A 23623-nucleotide genomic window follows, 5' to 3' on the forward strand; every position below is an offset into this window, starting at 1 on the left:
ACAATCTACTGGGAGAGAGATCATGCAAACAACTATGTACAAACAAGTTATATACAGGATATATTGGGAATATTTCACAGAAAGGAGGCACTAGAATTAAAATAGGGAAAAGCTTCCTATAGAAGACAGAATTTAAACTGTGACTTGAAGGAAGCCAGGGAAGCCAGGAGGCAGAGATGGAGAGAAAGAGCACTCTATCCATGGGGGATAAGGAGCAAGGAGGCCAATGTCACTTAACTGAAGAATATATATGGAGGGGATGTAAGAAGACTGCAGTGGTAGGGGTGGGGCTGGTTATGAAAGGTGTAGATTAGCAAATGTAGGTGACAGGGAACCACTGGAGTTTATTACATTTAGTTCTGAGATTTAGAAAAATTACTTTGACAACTGAGTTGAGGATGGACCAGAGTGTGGAGAAACTTTGGGAAGCATATCAACCAGTAGGCTATTGTGATAGTTCAGACATTAGGATACATGACCCTATACTAGAGTGGTGGCAGCATCAGAGGAAAAAAGAGTGCATATTAGAAAGATATTACAAAAATGAAATTGACAGGCCTTGGCAACAAGGTAGATATAGGGGCTGAAAGACAGTGAAGAATTAAGCATGCCACCTACATTGTGAGCCTGGGGGAGTGATAGGATAGTGATGACTTCAACAGTAATAGGGAAATTTAGAAGTGGGGGAGAGTTTAGGGGGAAAGATAATGAGTTTAGTTTTGGACATATTGAATATAAGATGTCTACTGGATATATTTGGAGAGTCCACTCCAGTTTTTTCCTTTTTCTTTTTTTTTGGGGGGGGGGGGGGAAGGTTGTGTAACTACTGTTTCTGCTATTTAAGCAAATGCCTTTGCTGAAAGCCGATATAGTCTGCTAGCTGATTAATGGGAAATGCACTGGTGGGGACTCAGGAACTAGACTAGGAGGAGCAGCTATCCAGAGTATTATTCCTAGAAGCAAAGAATAGCAGTAGTTTCCTTGGAGACCCAGACTGCCAGTGCTAGTGCAAATTTGAGTTGAAGATGACACCCAAGTGTGAACCTGAAGGCCTGGGAGTATGGTGGTATCCTAGAGAGTAGTAGGGATATTTGGAAAAGATTAGTCTTTTTGGGGAAAGATAGAGAGCTCAGTTTTGCATATGTTAAATTTAAAATGTCTACAAGACATCTAGTTTGAGATATTTAATAGGGAGGTAGAGATGTGAGATTGAATGTCAGCAGAGAGGTTAGGGTGAAATTTTCCAATCATTAAAGGTTTATTTTATGGGATGGAGCTTATAACATTGACATAGATTTCAAATTTTCTGATTTCTATTTGAACCTGGGCTTCTTTATTCATAGATAGTCACTTCAGCATTGTGAAATTATTCAAACTATAAATTGTGTTTAGAAATGAACTTTCCGATAAAACCTCTACTTTTCCTTGCTTATTCATGAATTTTTCTGACTTTTTTCCCAGATGATATATGATGCCATTTGGCTTTATGATGCCCCATCCCTCTTTGAAAAGTCTCTTACTGGGCACATGGCCCAGTCAACTGCATTTACTCAAAAGAACTTTGCCTTTTTTAGTTAGTACTGGGCCAGACATAGTAATATCTTGTGATATTTTTGCTGAGGATCATTCACCTACATGACTATATGCTTGAATACAAAGTGCAACAGTGTTTAATAGCTTTAGTTGGCTCAGAATCTATAAAGAATTTGACCAACTATTCTTCATGAACTTTCCCCCTAACTCAAACTTTTTTCTATTGTACTCCATCCTTCATTTTCCAATCAAAATGATCTTCTTAAAGTGCAGGTCTGACCACTTTACTCCCTCACCCCCATTTGGTAAACTTCAGTGGCTCTCTATTTTCTCCAGAATCAAATATAAAATCCTCTAATTTATAAGACTCTTTATAATCTAGATCCCTCCTACATTTCCAGTCTTCTTCATTTTCCTCCCTTTTTCATACTTTATGGTGCAGTGACTAGGATCCTTTTTGTTCCTTATACATGACAGCCCATCTCCTCATGCTACACATTTTCATCACTTGGTGCCCCTTCACAGCTAGAAAGCATTCTTTGTCTCTGTCTCATGGTTGGTTTCCTTCAAACCTCATCTTGAACCCCACCTTTCGTAAGAACTTTAATATCCAGTACCTTCCCTCTGAGATTATCTCCAAATTTTCCTGCATGTATCTTGTTTGCATATAGTTATCTGCACGTCCTCTTCTTAATTGTGTTATGAGCTCCTTGAGCTCAGAAACATTTTGTTTTTTTGCCTTTTTTTGAATGTCCATTATTTAGCACGGTGCCTGGCATGCTTGTTGACTTAAACTGATATGATGAAATGTAGTCTAATTAACAAGTAACTTTCCTCTTGAGGAAAAGTCACTTTCCAAGCCACTTTCCTCTTGAGATGAGTATAATTTATTTATATTTTTGCCTTTTGCTTTTATTAGAAGAAATTTGAAATCCATATAGAAAGATGACTTGTGTTATTTATGGTTTTTTCTACTGTTTACATATTCATGATGGTATAAAACTATATTGCATCATGGTTTAGTTTGGTAATGTACTATAGAGAATGCCTCCATATATTGCTTTTATGGTAATGGTTAACATACCTTCAATGTGGTACTACCAGAATGTTGTATGTATACCCTTAGGTGCTATTAAATCCTATAGAATTTCTTTCAAGAAATACTTCAAAAAGATCTGAGATCTTTCATCCTAATTCTTTCACTTGAACTTTGTTCCACTATTTCTTATTGACTCAATGGATTACTGAGTTTTGTTTGCTCTTTTCGGTTTTACAGGATATCAAATACTTGAGTAAGGTAAGAGCAATTTTTGATCTAATCTGTCTACTCTATTATCTTTCCAAATATTCTGATTTCATTTCTTGTCTCTTGTTTCATTTCTTCCTTCATTTGTCCCCTGTATTCTTGAAGTTTGGTTGCCAATCCATTCTTTTTCTGAGGTTCTACTTGTGATTATTTTAGAATTATTGTCTTCCTCTGTCGTTTTTAATCTTTGTATTCTTTTAACATGTACTTTTTTTCATTGCAGTTGGTGTTTTTTTTTTTTTATTTCTTGCTTGTTCATTTTTACAGAGTCAGTTCTTATATTGAGATTTTGTGCCTGGATCAGGATTTGCTCATGTTGAATTGTTAGATGAGTTTATTATGCTCAGGTCCTATCTGCTGCTGCACCACTAGACTGGTACAATGTTGTACTAGGGCTAGATCCTGTCTCCACTATAGTCTGGAAGCTATTACCATGTAGTTTCTGGGTGAGTGTATCTTTCTACAATTCTTGGCTGGCCCTGAAACTATTGGAACCAAGCTCCAACCACATCCACAGCCTGTAGCTTTTCTCTTCTGGTGCTTAACATGGCAATTGTTTGTCTGGCCTTGTCCATTTCTCGGTGTAGTCACCTATATAAATATTCATTGTCTTAGACTTTGATCCTTGGATCAGAACAACCCAGATCACTCTTTTTACATTTGGGCCTCCTTGGCTTTCCAAATATTGAGTTATCTGGTCTCATCCCATTTCCTAGGCTTCAGTCCCTGAAGATGCCCCAAAGGAGATAGTGCTGGCTTCAAAGTGGCTTTCAAGCTGGTTTTGGGCATCCATACTCTAGGCATACTTTCTTTGCCCTAATTTCTTTTCGTTGGAAGGTTTCAACCCCTGGAACTATCCTAGATTCAGGTTCTGTCTGCTTGTATCATCTTTTATAGGATGGAGGAAATCAGTGGTAGCTTTTTTTTTTGTGCGGAGGGGGTTGGAGTGGGAGGAGAGTAAAATCCTGTCTCAGACACTAACCAGATGCATGACCTTGATTAAATCACTTAAGGGCTGTCTGTCTCAGTCTCTTCATTTGGAAAATGGGGATAACAACAATGGCACCTACTTCACAGGATTTTTGTCAGGATAAAGTGACATTATATTAAATTATTATACGTTAAATATATATTTAATTATTTATTTAATATTTGTATTACTTATTCAATATGCATATATTAAATAAGTAACATTTATATTAAAGCACTTTACAAACCTTAATGGACTTTATACATGCTAGTTAGTATTATTATTAATTAGGTGTTCCACATGAAAAGACTAAGGCTTAGAGAGGGAAAGTTTGAATAGATAAGAGAGAGAGGATTGGGACTAGAAACCTGAATTGTTAAAGTTCAGAAGTAATGCTCCTGATGATTTGTACTGTAAAACTGTGAAAGAATTTATAATATTTTAGGAATAGCTACTACAAAATGCTGAGATGATAGCACAAGTGATCAACTTTTCAGATCCCAGCATGACATTATTTCAGTCTGACGTAGAACTTCAAATAAAATGCAGCCTTCTGACTTGACTCCCTACTTTGAAATGAGTAGAGTGATGGTGCCCTTAGACTGCAGAGTTCTTCAATTGTACCTGTGGTGTAGCACTGGGTGCTATAGTTATCCCTTCACTACCGAGTTATTTTAGTGTGACTAGAATTCTTTTAGCTCTGGAATCACATCATCATGGTGCTGCTTGGGTTTGGTGAGAGGGCAAATGTTCAGCTTGAGCCCCAGTCAGGTGAATTCTTTACCAACAGCACAACCAGCAAAGCACTTAATTAGGGCAGAATAGTAAAATAAATGACTGAACAACAACAGTAAATAATAGAGAAAAATCAATTAATAGAATAATTCTCAACCTACTCTGATTTGAATGGGTATAAATCTTCCATAGGCTCCTATACAGGTCATATGTGCTTTACTCTGCTTATCTAGTCCACCCCACCTTTATCAGGAGGTTGCTAACATTCTAAATCATTGGTCTGCTGGAGTCATAGTTGATCGCTGCATTGGCAGCAACGTGGCACAGTGGATAGAGTGCTGGGCTTGGGGTCAGGAAGAATTAAGGTCAAAACTAGCCTCAGACACTTAATAACTATATGACCCTGGGCAAATCATTTAACCTCTGTTTGGCTTAGTTTTCTTATCTGTATAATGGAGATAATAATGGCCCCTGCCTCCTAGGGTTTTTGTGAGGATCAAATGAGATGATAATTGAAAAGCACTTGGCATAGTGCCTGGCACATAGTAAGCACTTTATAAATGGTAGCTATAATTAATATTGATCATTATTATGATTGATTATTGAGCTCTTAAATCTATCAAAATTTTTTTACAGTGTTGTTGTGGTACAAATTGTTTCCCTGGTATTGCTCATGTCACTTGACATAAATTCAAAGTGAAACTCAGGTGACACTCATTCTACCCATCCTTTCTTCATTTGTATAAGCTTTTATTTACTCTCCTTAAAAATATATATGATAATAAATTTTCCTCATTCCTTCCTTCCCTTGATCTAAGCTCACCCCTATTCTATAGTGCCTTTCTAGTTCCTTGCTTGTAATTGAATTTGTGATCTTGGCTGGAAAGCTGGCCCACTATGGTTTTTCTTTTAAGTTCCCAGATCACTCCTCAGTCCAACATTTTTCTTAGATCATTTTTGGAATAGTCATTGTGGGAGCTGGATTGTACTGCTCCCTCCTATTCTGTCATCTTGACTGGTCTCTGCCTCATTGCTTCTTTACTTCACCCCTTATAGCTCTCTTGATGTGTAACAGAACTCCCTTGTCTCTGCCACTCCACTCCAATTCTCCAGCTCTCCATGCCTTGAAGCTTAGACCTTTACTACTTTATTCTCCCTCTGAAACCATTGTTTGCTTGCTAAATTGCTTCCATTCACAGAAGTTGTCACTCTGCTGTGACTACTTCTTCCCCAAGGGAGTGTTATTTTTTAAATGCAAGACCTCCTTTGACCAACATGTTTCAGGAGTTATCAGCACATTTTGCTAGTCAGCTTTTCTGCTAGTCAGATCTGGGCTAACACTGGCCAAAACATCAATGGGTCACTCATGAGAAAGGTCCCCAGTCCTTACTCATTGCTAGCTTGAGGTGAATTAATTCTTTTCACAACTTCCTCACATTCAGGGTCCCACACATGGGCTACACCTACTGAATTTGTATAAGGTTGGGGTTGAGCACTTGCCCTAGTAGCCAGTACCTCTCCATGCAAAATGCCTTGATGTTGAATCTAGCAAATGCTAGAATAGGTTGGTGGAGAGCTGGAAAATGCTTGCTTGAACTCCTGCTATTATGGTAAAAATTCTTATTCCCCTTATGCTAGTTTTCTTCCAGTTCTTCATGCATGGCCCTTATTTCTATTTTAACTTCTCATTGTTGTCAGACATTGTTGTCAGTATTCTTCTTGCCCTTCTTGTTATTTCTAATTTCAGCTTTTGCTTTGGCCATCTGCTAGTCTTCTTGTTTGCCACTGTCTTCCCTCTGCTCCATTTTTTTGCTTTCTCTCCTCTTTCTATAAACTCCCCTCCCGCCTTGCAATCAGGTTCACAGGATTCTCTTGGGTGTCTGGTTCTTCAAAGGCTTCCTTCCACTATCAGCCCCTTCCTGTTGCCATAACATCTGGCTCTCACCCTCTGTAATAATATTGCCAGCAGCCATCTGTGAGACAGAATCTGTGAAGGCACCAATATAACGGCATTTTAATTAGAATTGTTGCACCAATTTATTTTATAGGCCTTTGCCTCCACAGTATTTTTCCTGCGCTATGACCAGTAGAGTTATAGTATCTCAGAGATGGAAGAAACTCTGAGGTCATCTCAACCAGTACCTACCTAGGAATGCCTTCCTGCCGTCCTAGTCCCTAATATTCAGAACCACTGTCTACTTCAGTGAAAAATACCTTTTGTCTGCTACTTATCATTTCTATATGCCTTGGTTAAACTTCAATGTAACCCCTTTTCTCACAACACCTTTTTCTAATGTACCCTCTGATCTAGTGTTAACAAATTTCTCTTCACCCTCAAGTTCTTATTTATGAAGTTCTCTACTTCCCAGCACAAACTGAAAGCTGACTTTTCCTGGAATCATACCCATAAACACGCTCTTCAGTGCTAGCTACTCCTCTTATTCTCCCCTTCCACCTCCAATACTTGTAAGGCTAGTAGGAGCTGGCACAATCTTTGCTCCTCACTGCAATTTCCAGATCCTTGCTTTGCCACCATCGCTCACCTACCTACCATACCTACCGTCACACAGTTAACTTTTGAAGTTTGTATCCTTGTGGTATAGGGGAATGAACACTAACTCTGAAGTCAAAGGACTTGGGTTCAAATCCCAATTCTGATAATCACCACCTATATAACATTGGGCAAGGCATTAATCTCTCTGTGCCTCATATTCTTTATCTCTAAAATGAAGGATTGGACTGGGTATTCTTAACTTGAGGTATGTGAACATTTGAAAGTATTTTGATACAATTACATTTCAATGTAATTTATTTCTTTTGTAATCCCACGTATTTGCATGCATTTAAAAAAACACTATCCTGAGAAGGCTTCCCTAGCCCGCAAAAGGGGTCACTTGAACTAGATCTTTGAAGCTGATTCTAGCTCTAAATCTATGAACCTACCATCCCATCTGATTCACTCACCCTGTCCAGAAGCCTGTCATAGCCATCTACAATGATCCAGAATACTAATCCAATTTCCTGAAGGACTTGGGGATCTTGCTCAATCTTTCTCTCCAACCTAATACCTGCCACAATCTCAGGTAACTTCATTATTCATATTGATGACTCTTGTCCTTCCAACTTTTCTACTGCTTCATTTTTTCCTGTACCTGGTCTTTTATCCTCATGATTTTAAAAAAACCTTATTTATTTTATTCTGAACTTAAGAAGTAAAACAAGCATTTCCATAACATAGTAGAGTGAAAAAAAATTGTACATGAAAGTGCACATCTATTGTGTACAACTTGTTATTCTTTTTAAATATATAATAAAGTTATCATGTAACTTTCTTTTTTCCCTTTTTTCTTCCCCTGCCACTCTAGAATGGCTGTCACTAGGCACTGTGATGATTAAAAATGTTCAAGAGACATAATAATTTAACCATTTTATTAATAAAGCCAGCAGGTTATTAATTAAAGGATGGTCATTTGGCCATCTCTCTTAGACTAAAAATCCCTAAAAGCAGTAGGGTCACAGTTTATTTGCCCTTCAAAGAGTAGGAGTTCTTGAGGAATAGACATCAACTCAGATTGGTTCTAGGGGTGGGAAACCTGTGACCTTGAGGCCACATGCAGCCTTCTAGGTCCTTGGGTGTAGCCTTTTGACTGAGTCCAAGTTTTACAGAACAAATTCTTTTATTAACAGAATTTGTTTTATGAAGTTTGGATTCAGTGGCCTTGAGGCCACAAGTTCCTCACTCCTGTTTTACACAATGAGAGGTGTAGGCTACGTTAAAATGAAGGTCTTGGGGTATTTAACTTAAATCATTCAAATGTTGGTCAAAGAGACATCAATTTCTTTATCACCCGTCTTGGTGATAATAGGGAAAATCAATACTTCCCCAGACCTGTCTGAGCAAACAAAATGAGCAAGAATATACCCATTAGCCTAAACTTAGAATTTCTTTTAATGTTTGATTAGATCTTGGCCTGGGTAAATCTCTAAGAGAGATTTCCCACACTGGTTGGTTTCTAGATAAGGAAGTAGAAAAGGGGAAAAATCTTGGTCCTAATACAATAATTAATTATTAAATATAAGAGAGAAATATCTAATTCTCACAGCACCATATGTGTACACATATGTTAAATCATTCTATACATACTTCTATTTATCTGTTCTTTCCTCGGATGCTGATAGAATCTTCCTGCACATGTCCTTTATAGTTAATTTGGTACTTATAATAGTCATTTCCCTACAATCATTATCCTCATGACTTTTTGGCCTGTAACGCCTCCCTTTTATTGGAGTCCATCCCTTCAGTTTCAGTTTCACTTCCTTCTCTCACAGTCTTAATCCTATAATCAGCCATTTCAGTAAATCACTGTCATTTACCTTTGAAATTTTAGCCTTATTTTCTACTTAATAATTCCTAACCCTGCATCATCCCAAACAGCTACCTTCTCTGTTCTAACTCCTAAACTTCCCAGCTAGAATAAGCACATGAAGAAATCACAAAACTTTGTTGACTATTTCTACTACAAATGCAGATGAAATTGTGTTGGTTGCACCAAATCCTGGAATAGTGTGGAGCTCCCTCAGCTACATCCATAATCACTTAAAAATGTAACTTAACTTTCAACACAGGAAACATTATATAGAAGAATGCTTTTTGTCCAGACTATGGCAATCAGTTAGACTACCAACATATCGAGTGCTTCCATCAGACTATATACCTTGGGTAGACATTGCAAAGAGATAAAATGGTGAGCCTACAATTAAAAAGGAGAAGAGCAGTCTGGATTGTCTATGGGAAATTGTGGAAGTTTTTTAATGATCCCTGATTTTTCTCTGAGATCCACCTTTTAAATGCTGACATACTACTGGTGTTTGTTGTATGGTTGGTTGCAAGTCATGGAACATTACAGTCTCTGAAGAATTAAAACTCATTGTCACGCAATGGAGAAGCACATAATGGGTTTGAACAGGCTGTAGCACATAACAAACGAGGTGCTATGAAGGACTGGAGGACAGGATGTCAACAGAGAAATGTTTTTGTCTTTTTAGAAAAGGATATAGTCAATGGTCAATAGACATTTATTAAGCACTTTCTATGCACCAGACACTGTGCTAGGCACTGGGGACACAAATAATGAGAAGAAAGACTTTTGTCCTCAAGGAGCTTATAATCTAATGGGAGAAGATAGTACACAAAAAGTAAGCTGAAAAGCAGGAGGCAAGGTGTCAGGAGAGAAGGAAGAACAAATCAACAGTGGGAAACCCAGCAGAGCAGCTGGCATAAAATGAGATGGGCTGATTTTGTGACAAAAGTGAGGGATAAATGATTGTGTGCTCCACTGATATCCATGCTCTGTCAAAAGAAAGTGATTGAAGGGCCCCAGAGCTTTTTTTTTTTAAGTTTCACTGTCTTAATGCTTTCACCACCTCCTGTAGTGAACTTCAGGAGGATCTAGGTAACAGTTACACAGGACGAGCAGGCTGTGATCTCCGTCTTTGGAGGGAATATCCACATTAACAAAATCATAGATCCATTAAACTGTTTTTAAGATCTTGAGTTTCATGACTTGAGAACAAGTTGTTAGCCAGCTAAAATGCCTATCACTGCTCTTGTCATATGGTCAAAATACCTGAAATGTTACAGCACTTTTATGAAAGACATATCTATTTTGAAATTTATAATTTAATAATGGCATCTGGATAGTTAATATACTGTACTTTTAAAAAAAGGATTTTATAAAAATACTCTTAAATATTATGAATTCTATTTTGCTTTTTCAAGTTTCACAGTCTTAATCTTAAAGAACACCATTTCTGAACTTTAGAATGTAAAATGAAATCTCAGACATGGATGGAAAATGCTAAACCATTAATAGCTTCCACAGGATTTTTTCCTTCTTACTCCGATATCTTCAATGATTGCATCAGAGTTACAGGCACATTAAAATACTATGACTTATGCTTTCTAAGAGTTCTTTGGGGAGTTTATTTCTGAGTCTACTTCAGATATTTTTAAAGGTAGAATGTTCCTTTATATGTGACTTGAATACCAACCAGAAAATAATAATTGGTGACATTCTGGGTCCTTTCCAATGACATCACTTTGTTTCCACCTCTGATCCAATTTCTTTTTCTTTTTTACTCTTTGGAGACTTTCACTCTATTCATCTGTTTATTCTTTTGACAAATATTTATTGAACTCCCAATAAGCATAAAGCACTGTGCTGTTGAATTTTTGAGAAAAATATTTCAGCACATCTTTGGAATCTTAAATTTCTATTTTGGCTTCTTGGTGTGTCATAAAAGTCTTCCCCCAAAAAATGTTTCATGGGACATATTAGATATTACATGTCTAGCATATCTTGGTGATACGATTTTCTAATTTGATATCTGAGCATGTAATAACCCTTCCTACATTAGGAATATTTTGTTTAGTGTTACAAATTATATAGTTCCCTTCCATGTATATTCTTTTTGAGTATTTGCTGCAGGTATATAATTTTCTTGCAAAATAAGACCATTTTTAAAATAAAATTCTTGTTTTGCTTAAGATCTGATGGTTTGACATTTCTTAAGAATATTTGTAAAACTTCCTGATGGAATAAAACACTATTCTTCTGAAATAATTTTCTTGCTTTGTGATAAATTGATATAACTTGTTCTTAAAATTGAAAAAAATCCCAGAAATAATAAGTTTTAGTGTCTTCTCCTTGTATAATAGCTAGTTTCTAAATTTTCCCATATGGGGACATATGAAGTTGAGGAGGCAGCTTGTTGGCTAGTAAGTGCTTGAGGCTGGACTTGAACTTAGGTTGTCCTGACTCTAAGCCCAGCACTCTATACTGAGCCAACAAGCTGCCTCACCTCTGTTTGCCTTAATACACTGGAGAAGGAAATGGCAAACCCCCTCCAGCATCTTTGCTAGGAAAATTTCATGGACATTATGGTCCATGGGGTCACAAAGAGTCACACACAACTTAATGACTGAACAACAATTGAAGTTATAATTATTATTATTACAGCTGATAAACATACTACATGATTATTAAAAATACCAATATCTCCTGAAGTTATCTTTAAGGTCATCCTTTTGTTTTATTCATTTATGTGTCCCCAGTGCTTAGTTTACACCAAGTAGCCTATCCTTTACGACTCTTTTAAAAAGCAGAACAGAAATTTATAAGGCCAAGTGAATAAATGGTTTCCACTAGTATTCCTGGTATATTTACTAGTGCTCAGAAATTTGCTAAATGGTTTTCTTGAACCATAAGGTAACCCCACATAGAGGAACTGTCCTTTTGTGTTAGTAGTTCCATCACTTGTACCTGTTCCATAAGAAAGTAATTTGACTTGAGAGCATCTGTAAAACTCTGAAAGAATTTTCCCCGCTTCTGTGACATATCTTCTTGTAGTTGAACAAATGATGTACCTGTGTTTTGAGGTACTGTCTCCCAGAAAATGGACCTGTTAGTTTTTGTTGGCATCAATCCTAGTAGACTTCTTCAGTTACTAAATCTGTCAACAGTACAGTGTGCTGGTGCTGTAGAAATGTTTTTTTTTAAATATATAGCACTCTTTTCCCACCACTTTAAAAATGTTTTAGGTATCATAGAACCATGATGCTCACTGTGTTGCCTGTTATATTTTTTCCAAAGAAAGAAAGAAAGAAAGAACAGAATAACATGCTAGGGTGCACGATTTTGTTGTATAATCTTGCTGCTGACTCATTTTGCTTCTCAATAACTGAGCTGTTCTCTTCCATAACTTTCATCACATCAATCATGTGGATTATCACTGTTATTTCTCTCATTTTCTCCGGATTGTGTTCAGTGCCCTGGGATGCTTTTCACGTCCCTTTATCTGGGTAATGTTTTATTTTGAAATTAATGTACATCCCATTAGTTGAATTGGCTTAATGTATCTGAATAGTATTACTTGTCTTCATTGTAAATGCATGTCCAGTTTGCTTGCATTCCCTTTTTTTCCCCTTCTTTTTTCCTTCTCATTCCAATACCCTTCTTTTCTCCTGCTCTTTCTTCTTTTCTCTCTACTTCCTCTTATTCATGCTCTCTTTTCTTTCTTGCTCTTTCCCTTCCTGAGCGGTTTCCATGCTCGGCGTTGGTTCTCTGTCTGTCCCTTACATCTATTTTAAGTGAACCAACTTCCACCATCCCTCAACACTTACCACATGGTGAGCCTTGAATGGTAAGCTTTGAACATTTTTGAGCCTCAGTTCATTCACATTTGATGTGAAGGAGTGGACTAAATGGATTGCAAGCTATCTTCCATCTCTGATAAGCTTTACTCTGTATATTTGGGAGATGAGAAGACTTCTCTGTCAGCAGGGTATGCCCTTTGAGTTGTTTCCCTATTATTGGTATATGATGAGAGATCTGCTGTGAAGGGGGGATGTTCATCCTCTTGGTGATCAGTAGCATGTAGCTATATTTGGAAGATGGTTGGCTGAGATTAGGCTATTTTGGAAGGTGGCTGGCAGTGCTAAGTACAGTGCTGAGTGCGTAGTAGGTTCTAAATATTTGTTGACTTGACTTGATTCACCTAGGGTTCAAATCTATGACCATGGAGCAGAGCAAAGCCAACTAGTTGGTAAGCAGGTGATTTGGTACCTGTTACCCCTTTTCTGACTTGGTTGATCTTGTATGTAATATCTTTCCTGTCTGACTCATAATACAACTACCACTCCTGTCTAGCTGAATGCTTAGTCCTCCCCGCCTCTAACATTTCCAGCTTGCTCTGTTCTTTTGCTTCATAATAAGGTTACAAAACTAAGAGAGGGCATTATCTTCTTCCCCAAGTATTTTTTTAAGCAATGAGAGAAATGACTGTAATTGAAGTTTCTACATAAGTGTGTTAGCTATGCAATCATAATCTCTGTTCTTCAAATATCCTTTCCAGAAACACTGAAAATGCAGGCAAAACGGGGTGGGCAGGGATGGTAAGATTACCAGTGCAAAAGCAATTAATGGCATAGGTAACTGTAGTTCTACTAAGTATTTCTGGTGGGGGCAAGTGATGCGAAGTTGTCCTGGCTTGGCTGCATTCCCAAATTACTTTTAACATGTTTTGGCCCTGAGCCTTCTCTTCCTTGCTTCATTTCCATGACAATGGAGTGCTAATGAGAGTTTTTGACTAGTGATTTTGGCATATATAGATCCCATTCCTTGGTAATAATCTTCCTTGGGCTAAACTTTTTTTTCCTGGAAAGATCTGCTTTTGTGGGGATTCTGTAATTTAGCTGAAAGATGTATTGACCATGTCCTTAAATCTTAGTCGTTGTGTTAGAATGTGAGCTCTTAGAGGACAGGGATCATGTTTTTACCTTTCTTTATACCCATAGCATTTAGCATAGTACCTGGAACATAATAAGGAGCCAAAAAAATTCTTGTTGTCTGTCTGGCCTTAGAGTGAGCCAGTCAACTCAGTGTACTGTCTGGATGATCCAATTTTGTGTTATATCCTTGTTTCAAAGCAAACAGTGGAAACTGCCTGCCACTGTAACATATATTTATAAATACCTGACCAACAATAATGAAACAAAACAAGAGGAACTACCATAAATCCTCATGGCAGCAGTATTCTGACATCCAATTGCTTTCCTGCCAATTTTATGGAGATTGAAGAGTGAGAAGAATGAAGGGTACCTGCCATTGTAGTGGAATGGAGCGCAGAAGCACAAATAAATTAAATTCACTCATTCATGTCCCACATTTTTCTTTTTTGCCAACTCCATCTATCACTTTTACTCACTTTCCAGTTCTACTCTTGCCTCCATTTTTGTCTGATATTGTCCTGTTCCTTTAAAAGTGTTGTGGTCCTTTCTCTTCCCAACTTTTTTTTTTTTGCATGGGAAAAGGAAGACTTTTGTAATTGACTTGTCACCATAGATAGTAATCTGTAAGAACGCAGACTTCCTCTTTGCTTCTGAGGCCTGTGGCATTGAAGTGACAGTCATTTTAGGAAAGAGATTGCTCTCATTTGGTGTGCAATAAGAAAAGTCTTATTGCAGAAGAAAAAGTAAGAACACAAAACAGAATTAGCTGCACAGAATACAAATGCTGTAGTGAAAATTATGTTTGAAGCAATTCAGGGACCAGAATTAGAAAATCTAGATGTACCATTACTTCATCCTGTTTTCTATCCCTGAATTAAAACAGGTCGTTTAGTTTCCCAACAAAGTAAGGAGGATCCAGCTTCAAGTTTCTGAGGAAAGTTGTGAAATATAATCAGTTTAGGAAATGGAATGACCTAGAATAAGGAAGTTAATTTTTTTATGATTCAAGTTAACAAACACTGATTGAGTACCCACCTGTCAAAATTCAACCAATTTCAAAAATGGATTGAGATCATTCTTAATAGATACAAAAGTTTCAGTTAGGCAAAACAATCAGGAGTTGAAATATAGGAAATTCTGTGTTGCGGTGGCAAAAAGGGAATACAGAGTTGTAGTTAATGTCAGTTTTCTACCTTTAACCCCAGATCAGATATTGAATAGGAAGAAGTCATTTGTACATCTTCAAATCTGGAGACAGTCTCACTAAATAGACCATTGAAGCTTTATAAGAGACACTTTTTAAAAAAAGTCTAGACTAGGAGCAGGTAGGTGGTGCAGTGGATAGAACCCTGACCCTGGAGTCAGGAGGACCTGAGTTCAAATGTGGCCTCAGACAGTCTAGTTATGTGACCCTGGGCAAGTCACTTAACCATGATTGTCTCAAAAAAAGAAGTCTACACTTGCGGTCAAGTTTGGCATCTGCCACACTAGCAATGAAATTTTAGGCAAGTGATTTTTACAATTCTGAATCTCACTTTCCTCTTCTGTTAAATGAAGGTGGACTATCTGATTGCATCCAGTTCTAAAGTTTGGTGAATTTATTCATCCAAGGGAAAAAAAAAAGAAGGATTCTCTCTTCCCAATAATGAGTTATATCAGTAGTTTAAGGGAATTCTGATCTCTTTGATATGAATCCATTTCTCCGACTGTGTTTACTACAACTCATCCATGCCGTCTCATTCTGTGTGACTCATACATTTTCTCCCCAAAATATTCTACAAGGATGTCCATTAAGTATACTATAAGATTTCTCTTGTTCTTGTGACATTAAATAGATACCAAAAGGGCATGAAAATTCTCTTCTGGTTTTTACTTGATCTTACCATATGACAAATTCATCTTCTTTTCCAGTCATAAATTTCTCTAATGACATTTCTGTGGAAAAATTTTAAGGACTGTGAAGATTCACCATCCACTAGCATGGTGCTAGTTGTAGTGACCTTTAACTTTAATTCTTCTGAGACTGTGGTATATTATAATTTCTAGTCATATAACATCATTGGAAGAATATTATTGAAAAGATAGATCTTTGAGTTAGGGAGAAACTTGGAGGTCATTGAAAGCACTGCATAATTTCCCTTAAATAATCCAACTCTTTTCTTCCTGTTCAATTCTGGGCCCAAATTATTGTCCAGATGCAACATTTCTCTAATATACGTGTACTAATGGACCTATTTTAGGGACTGTTTATCTGTTATGGTCTAAACAATTGGTATTCTTTTTCAAATACATTTTTTATCCTGATCTTAATCAACAAGATAAACATTTCAACATACAAATTTAAATGATTATATAAGAAACTGTAAACTTCTGTTTTATATAGTTTAATATATGTGTGCTTTTAAATTCAACACGGTAATAATAAAATTGATGTTCTCATTTGTATGCCCTTCTGTGCATTTAAAAATTATTGGCGCTTCTTTGGTTTTCGTATTCATCATCATCTACCATGTTTTATGACAACTCCCCTGGGAAAAGAAGTCTTCTCATAACAAATTAACATAGTCCAGCAAACCAATTGGTATTCTTTAGTCCCTTGGTTTTTCTGGTGCGTTTAGTTAGGGCAAACTCTCTTCATTGATTATGGATTTCACTTATAAGGCTTTGCGATGTTCTGGGCTTTGATACAATGAACACAGTTTCATCTACAAATAAGAGTATGGAGGACCTTAATATTTATAGGAAATCCTTTTTCGAGTTAGACTCTGTGATGGACTACCTCTATAATTAAAGATGTTGGAGTCAGCTCTAACTAGCTTACAGAGACATTGTTAAATTTTTGAAGATTTCTAGAAATAAACACTTGATTTATTGTTTTGTTGATTGTCTAGACATAAGAAAGTGTCAGTAATGTAGATTAAACTTAAAAGTATGTGTGCATACATTTTTTCCCTGAGTGCTCAGTTAAACATTTACCAGCACATGCCTCTTTACTCAGTAAATATTGATTGAGCTCAGCAGGAGTGTAATAGAAGTCTCAGGGAATGAAGTCATCACTAGACTGGAGGCCTGGTGACTGTGGGCTAATAATAATAATAAGCATTTATATAGTGTTTTAAGATTTGTAAAATGCTTTTAATCAATTTCCTCATTTGAGCCTCACAACATCCCTGTCTTTAATGGTGGCACATCCTAATCTTGAACATCGATCTCCCCTACTTCACCTTAAAAAAACAGGTTGGCAAATAGTTTTTTTGTTAACTCTTCCAAGCATTTTAATGCGATTTTGACATATGCATGGGTACTATTTTGTTGGAGATTCTTTGAGGGGCATTTTGCTGTACCAAATCAAATGCTTTTTTTATCATCAGCAAATAATAAGCACAGTAGGATCTCTGTACCATTCAGTCAATTATGGTCTTGTAATGTTGTGGTCTGCTGAAGAATATAACTTGCAAACCTTTTCTGTTTTCTTCTCAAGCCCTCATTAAGTTTGCCCTTGGCATATGTATATTATTCTCATAAGTTTTTTTTATATAGATGGCAAAGTAAGCATATGGGTTAGTAGTTAATATATTTTGTTGATCACTTTATATAATGTTTATAGTAGGGTCTGACATTTCACCCCAAGCTTTTGATGTTTTACTTCTTTTAGATACTTTGAAAGTTAGGCATCTAATTATGTACTCTCATAGTTTCATCTCTTTTATCATAGAGCATCTCTGTTTTAATTGGTGCACTCCAGATGCTTTTTCCATCTTTGTTTTTATTAGTGAGATTTTTACTTCCTCATATGGCATTAAGGATTCTGATATTTGATTCCAAAAAGTGTTGTTCATCTAGAGTTTTTTTTAAAATAAAAAGTTTTTACAGACCTTTTTTAATTTTTGAGTTTATTTGTTGCCTTCCCAGTGTCATTCTCAAATGCTCATAGGATGATTTTTCTTGGTTGCATCTCTTACCAAGTTTTCTATGAAGTTCCCCCTCCCCCAATTATAGCCACTCACTCTTATAAAACAATACTTCTTGTAATCTTTCATCATCCTCTTCTGTAAGATCTTCCCAATTACTTTAAATTTTAAATTGGAACTGCCTTAGATGACCTCATCTTTCTACTTGGTAAGGAGATGAAACATTTGATAATTGAGGTAGTTTCTGGGCTCTTTTGTCCCCCTTGCCAATTCATACATTTTCTTAGGAAATGGTAGTAATCTTTATTGATGTTGGTTCTTTTATCCACTTCGCATTTTTCATCAACAGCTCAAGTAGAACAGATTTGAATTGCTTCCATTGAATGACATTTCTTCTCATTTTTATTTTTTCTTCTAGTTTGATATTCTCTTAGAAGTTAGTGGACTGATACACTTTAATAGAAAATATAGAAAATAGAGAGAAAAAAAGATAAAGAGTACCAGTACCCTAATTTATATTAACATCTCACTGAACCTTGCATTAAGAAAAATCAGTTCTTTGACCTTGGTGTTAGTATTTGAGGTTTTGAGAAGATGGAATAATTCTTTTTTCTTAAATTCACAAATTCTGCCTGAAACCCCCAGCTTTCCAGTAATTTCAATGAAAAATTCTAGTTATTTTAGTAATAGGTTGTGGGATATTTGCTGGCTGTATTAAGACCATGAGTTCCTTAGAAATGTTAATTATGACAGCAGTGCTCTGTTCATCAGGGTAAGTACAGTTGGGAGATAAATAAATGCATGATCAAAGTAGATTGTTGTATAGTTGGAAAACTGACCATGGAATAACTTTCACAGTGAGATCTTTTTAAAAGGGCAAGCAATTTCCAGCTATAAATACTTGGATATCAAGGGGGCAATTAGTTAAATAAATTTAAATGTACTTATGCGTTTGTTAAAATGATATCATGCTGGTGTGTCATTTTCCTTACTAGCACATCATTTTCTAATTTAAGAGAGAGAGAGAGCAAGCCAGAATCCAACTGCAATGTCACAGTGTATAATTATTGGACAGCCAGAAGCAATTTTTAAAGTCAAGTTCACACTATATTTGAGACTAGTGTCATATGCTGCTAGTTTTGCAGTACTTTGTGAAAACCATTTATATATTATACATTTAAAAATAACTTAGTGATAATACACCACTAATAAATGAGTCTTGGAATTTTGTTTTCAAAGGTGATGCAGCCACAAATAGGTATGGTAAGGGAAAAAAGCATTTTTAGATTGATATTTTTTGTCTTTAGTGATAAGCTACTTACTCATTCTTTTGTATCTCTAAAGTTTTCATTAGAGGCTGAAGTTTAAACCTTGGCATCCATGGCTCAAAAGAAGAAATTCAGAGTTAGATTCTCTACCAAGTCTCCCCTTCCCCAAACTGCCCCCATGGCTTGTCATAATTTGCCATTTTCCATGGCTCTGTCTCATAGTAGCATCCAGGCTGTATTTGACTTGGTCCTTCTGGGACCATATTTCATAAGGAGCTAAGGTTAGAGGTATTGCTGCTATTAACCATGAAATCCCATTTACCTTTTCACTGCAGAGATGCATCACTCTGTTCACTTGTCTTTTTTGTTTCTAAGAGACTATACATTCCTAATTTAATGAGGTAGTGATGGGCCTGGTTGATAGGAACTTGAGTGAGAGTTACAGTCACTTAGGTTGGGTTCAGGTGCTGTGTAGAACAGGTAAGAGGCCTGACATGGATAGGACAAGTTTTCTAGAAGATTGAGGTTAGAAGCTGGTTACAAATAAGGGTGAACATAGGATTAGTAGGCAAGAGATGTCCTTTGACTTCTGCTGTATGTCTCTTTGTTGGCAATGTTGTAGAGAGGGTTCTGGTAAGGATTGGATTATATAATTCTGAAAATACTTATGTGCTTCTAGGGTAAGTCATTATCAGGTTAGACCTTTAGGTTAGATGGGAGCTTACAGCAAATTTATAATTTTATACTTTGTATTGACTGTGTTTTCTCTCAAAGGACCCTAAGGCAAATACATAAGGGACTTAAAGGGTCTGAGCTGGTCAATATAGGTCATGTGACCTGAATGGGGGGAGGAGTGTAGGCTCACCTCTGACTTCTATATTGACCTCTCTTCTATTGCTATCTTACTTTCCTGTTAGTCATCTTTAAATCCAACCTTTACTTAGGTCTTGAATTCATCCAGGCATAGTGTCATGACTTCTAACATGGCTCCCCAATGGCACATTTTCTTTTTGTGATGTGAGGTTTCCACCTCAAGAAAAATACATAGAGAATTATGTAAGTGCTTGTCTTTTCGTATGAAAATTATATTTGCATTAGATATTTAGGGTATATTGGTAAAGCAATTCGAATTATAGGGATCATAGGCAATTCAATTTAATAGTCAATCACTGAGTGCCAAGTGTGCAAAGCATTGGACTGTGTGCTGTAGGAAATACAAAAATTTTTTGGAAAGAAAGAAAAGATAGATTTTCTACCAAATTCCTTCAGTGCTATTGACACTTAAACAGAGAGAGTCAAAACAGGAAGGAAAACTAGAGGCCAATATCTCTAATGAAAATCAATGCAAAAATATTTATAGCAGCTTTTTTGTGATGGCAAAGAATTGGAAACTTAAAGTGTAAGAAGTGAAGGGAATGATTTCAGAAAAACTTGGGATGGCATGTAGACACTGATACAGGGTGAAATGAGCAGAACCAGGAGAGCAATATATATATATATATATATACACACACATATATACATACATACATACATACATACATATATATGTATATGTATATGTATATAACAAATTATAATGACTTAGGAACACTGATAAACACAATGTCCAATCATGATTCTAGAAGAAAGATGGTGGACTTAAGAGAACAGATTGAAACAGTGTTTTTTTTTATAGCCAATATAGAAATTTGTTTTGCTTTATTATACACATTTGTAACAGGGATTAAGTTCTCTTTCTTGTTCAGTTAATCTGGGCATTTTATATTTTTGTAATATTTATTATTTCATTTATATTGTCAGTTATTCACATATAATTGGGCAAAATAGTTCCTAATATTTCTTTTTATTTCTTCTTTATTGGTTGTGAATTTATTTTTTTTCATTTTTGATGCTGATAACTTTTTTAAAGATCAGTTCTTGGTTTTATTTATTAATTCTGTGGTGTTTTCTTTCAATTTTGTTAATCTGTTTTAAAATTTTTCATGATTTTTATTTTTGTGCTTAATTAGGATTTCAACTTTATTTGTTCTCCAGTGTTTTTGGTTGTGTGACCAATTTTCTGATTTCTTCTTTTATTTTTTATTAATGAAAATGTTTAGAAATAGAACATTTCCCCTAATGACTGCTCTGGCTACATCTACCAAATTTTGGCATGTTGTTTCATTGCTATTAATTGTAATGAAATTGTTGATTGTTTCTATGAATTGTTCTTTGTCCCACTCATTTTTATAATTGTTTTTCTAATTAATTTTTAATGGTTTCTTCAGTAGCTACTTATTGCATGTAATATCTATTTCATTGTAATCTTTAAAAGATGCATTTAATATTTCTGCTTTTCTGCATTTATGTGTGAGGTTTTAGTGCTCTAATAGATGGTAAATTTTTGTGAAGGTGTAATGCATAACTGAGAAATACGTTTATTACTTCCTATTACTATTTAATAATCTCCAGAAGTCAAACATAGGTAACTGTTATAAAATTCTAGTCAGGTCCTTTATTTTTTGTTTTGATTTATCAGGGAGAGGATTTATCTGAGAGGGGGAAATTATAGTTTTTACTGTTATTTAATGTTATGCTGTTTGGTGGATATATGTTTAATATTGATATTAATTCATTGTCTGTGGTATTTTTCAGCCAAATGTAATTTCTCTTTTTATGTCTTAACTAAATCTATTTCTGCTGTTGCTTTATCAGAGATCATGATTGTAATCCCTGACTTTTTTTATACTTCAGATGAAGCACAATAGATTTTGCTCCAGCCCTTTGTTTTAACTTTGCACACATCTTTTGTTTCAAATGTATTTCTTGTAAACAACATAATGCTGGATTCTTATTTTGAATCCATTATTCTAACCTTTTCCATTTTATGGGTGAATTTATCTTTTTCACATTCACATTTATAATTGTTAATAATGTATTTTTCTTCATTCTATTTTCATATACATTTACCTTTTATTTCCTTTTTTTTTTAATAAAAAAGAAGAGTATGAGAAGACAGAATGAATGAGCTCAGGACATTCCCATTCAAACAAATATGTATGGTCAAGCAAAGCATTCCCCCCACTGACTATGTTATGTTCATATATGCACACATGTATATATGTATATATACATATATGACACACTATATGCACATACACCCACATGCATATAGTGAGGAGATGGGTAGCATATTTCATCATTATTCCTCTGGAATTATAGCTGATCATTGTGTTGATCAGTTTCCTTCTCTCTCTCTTTATAAAGAAGAGAGTAGAGAGAGTAGAGTGTGCTTATCCCCAGTGCTCTAGGTATAACGAAGTCTGCTTCTGCCCTCTGTTCCTCTTTCCTTTTTCTCTCTTCAGAGTCCAATAACAAGTTCTCATCCTTATTTTCTTTTCTTTTAAATCCTTCTTCAAAATCTGTCTTTTTTTAAAAGTTCCTTTTGTGTAAAATGAATCTCCTAGTATTAATCATAATTACCCTCCTTCATTCCCTGCTTTCCCTTCTCCCCTTTCCTTTCTAGTTTGTTATTAAGTGAAATACATTTCTATAATGAAATGTGTGATGTCTCTCTCCCTCCCTCCTCTTTGTCTCTCTTTCTCTGTCTCTGTCACTCTATCTCTGTCACTCTGTCTCTGTGTCTCTGTCTCCATCTCTCTCTCTCTCTCTCTCTCCCCCCTTTCTATCTCTGTCTTTATCTCTGTCTGTCTGTCTCCCCTCTCCCCTCTCTTTTTTGACCACTTAAGGTGAGAGTGAGGTTCAAGTCTCACTTCATCATGTTCTCCCTTCCTCTTTGTTTATATAGACTTCTACTTGTGTACCCCATTTATGTGAAGTATTTCCCTTCATTCTTCTTTTTCTACTCTAGTATATTCTTCTTCCTTTCCCTTTTCATTCTTCTTTTAAGATCATCAAAACATAACAGAACCACTCAAATGACTTCTGTGTAATTAGACTTTCTGATCTCTGGTGATAGAGGTTTGAGTGGATACATGTATCATCCCCTCTTATTAGAATATAAACAATTTATCCTTGTTGAGTCACACAATTGCTCTCTCATGTTAATCTTTTTAATTTTTTTCTCTTGATTCCTGTGTTTGCATTTCAACATTTCTTCACTGCTCTGGTCTTTTCATCAGGAATACCTGGAAATCTTCTGTTTAATTAAGGTTTATTCTCCTACGTGTTATCAAATTACACTCAGTTTTGCTGGGTAAGTTATTCTTGCTGTTAAATCTACATCCTGTGCCTTGTAGAATACTGTATTTCAAACTGTCCACTTTTTTAAAATCATGGCTATCAAATCTTGTGTGATTCTGACTGTGGTTCTCAGTACTTGAATTATTTCTCTCTGGCTGCTTGGAGTATTTTTTCTTTGACCTGAAAGCTCTGGATTTCAGCTACAATGTTCCTGGGGGTTTCCATTTTGGGACTTTGTTCAGAAGGTGACTGTTAGATTCTTTCTATTTTCCCTTCGCATTTTGGTGCTATGAGATCTGGACAGTGTTATTTTATGATTTTTAAAAATATGATATCTAGGCTCTCTTTTTTGTTATGGTTTTCAGTTGTCTGATGATTTTAGAATTATTTCTTTTTGACCTATTTTCAAGGAGAGCTTTTTTTGGG

This window comes from Vombatus ursinus, unplaced genomic scaffold (genome assembly GCF_900497805.2).
Source record: "Vombatus ursinus unplaced genomic scaffold, bare-nosed wombat genome assembly UNPS02015255.1, whole genome shotgun sequence".
Taxonomy (NCBI): Eukaryota; Metazoa; Chordata; class Mammalia; order Diprotodontia; family Vombatidae; genus Vombatus; species Vombatus ursinus.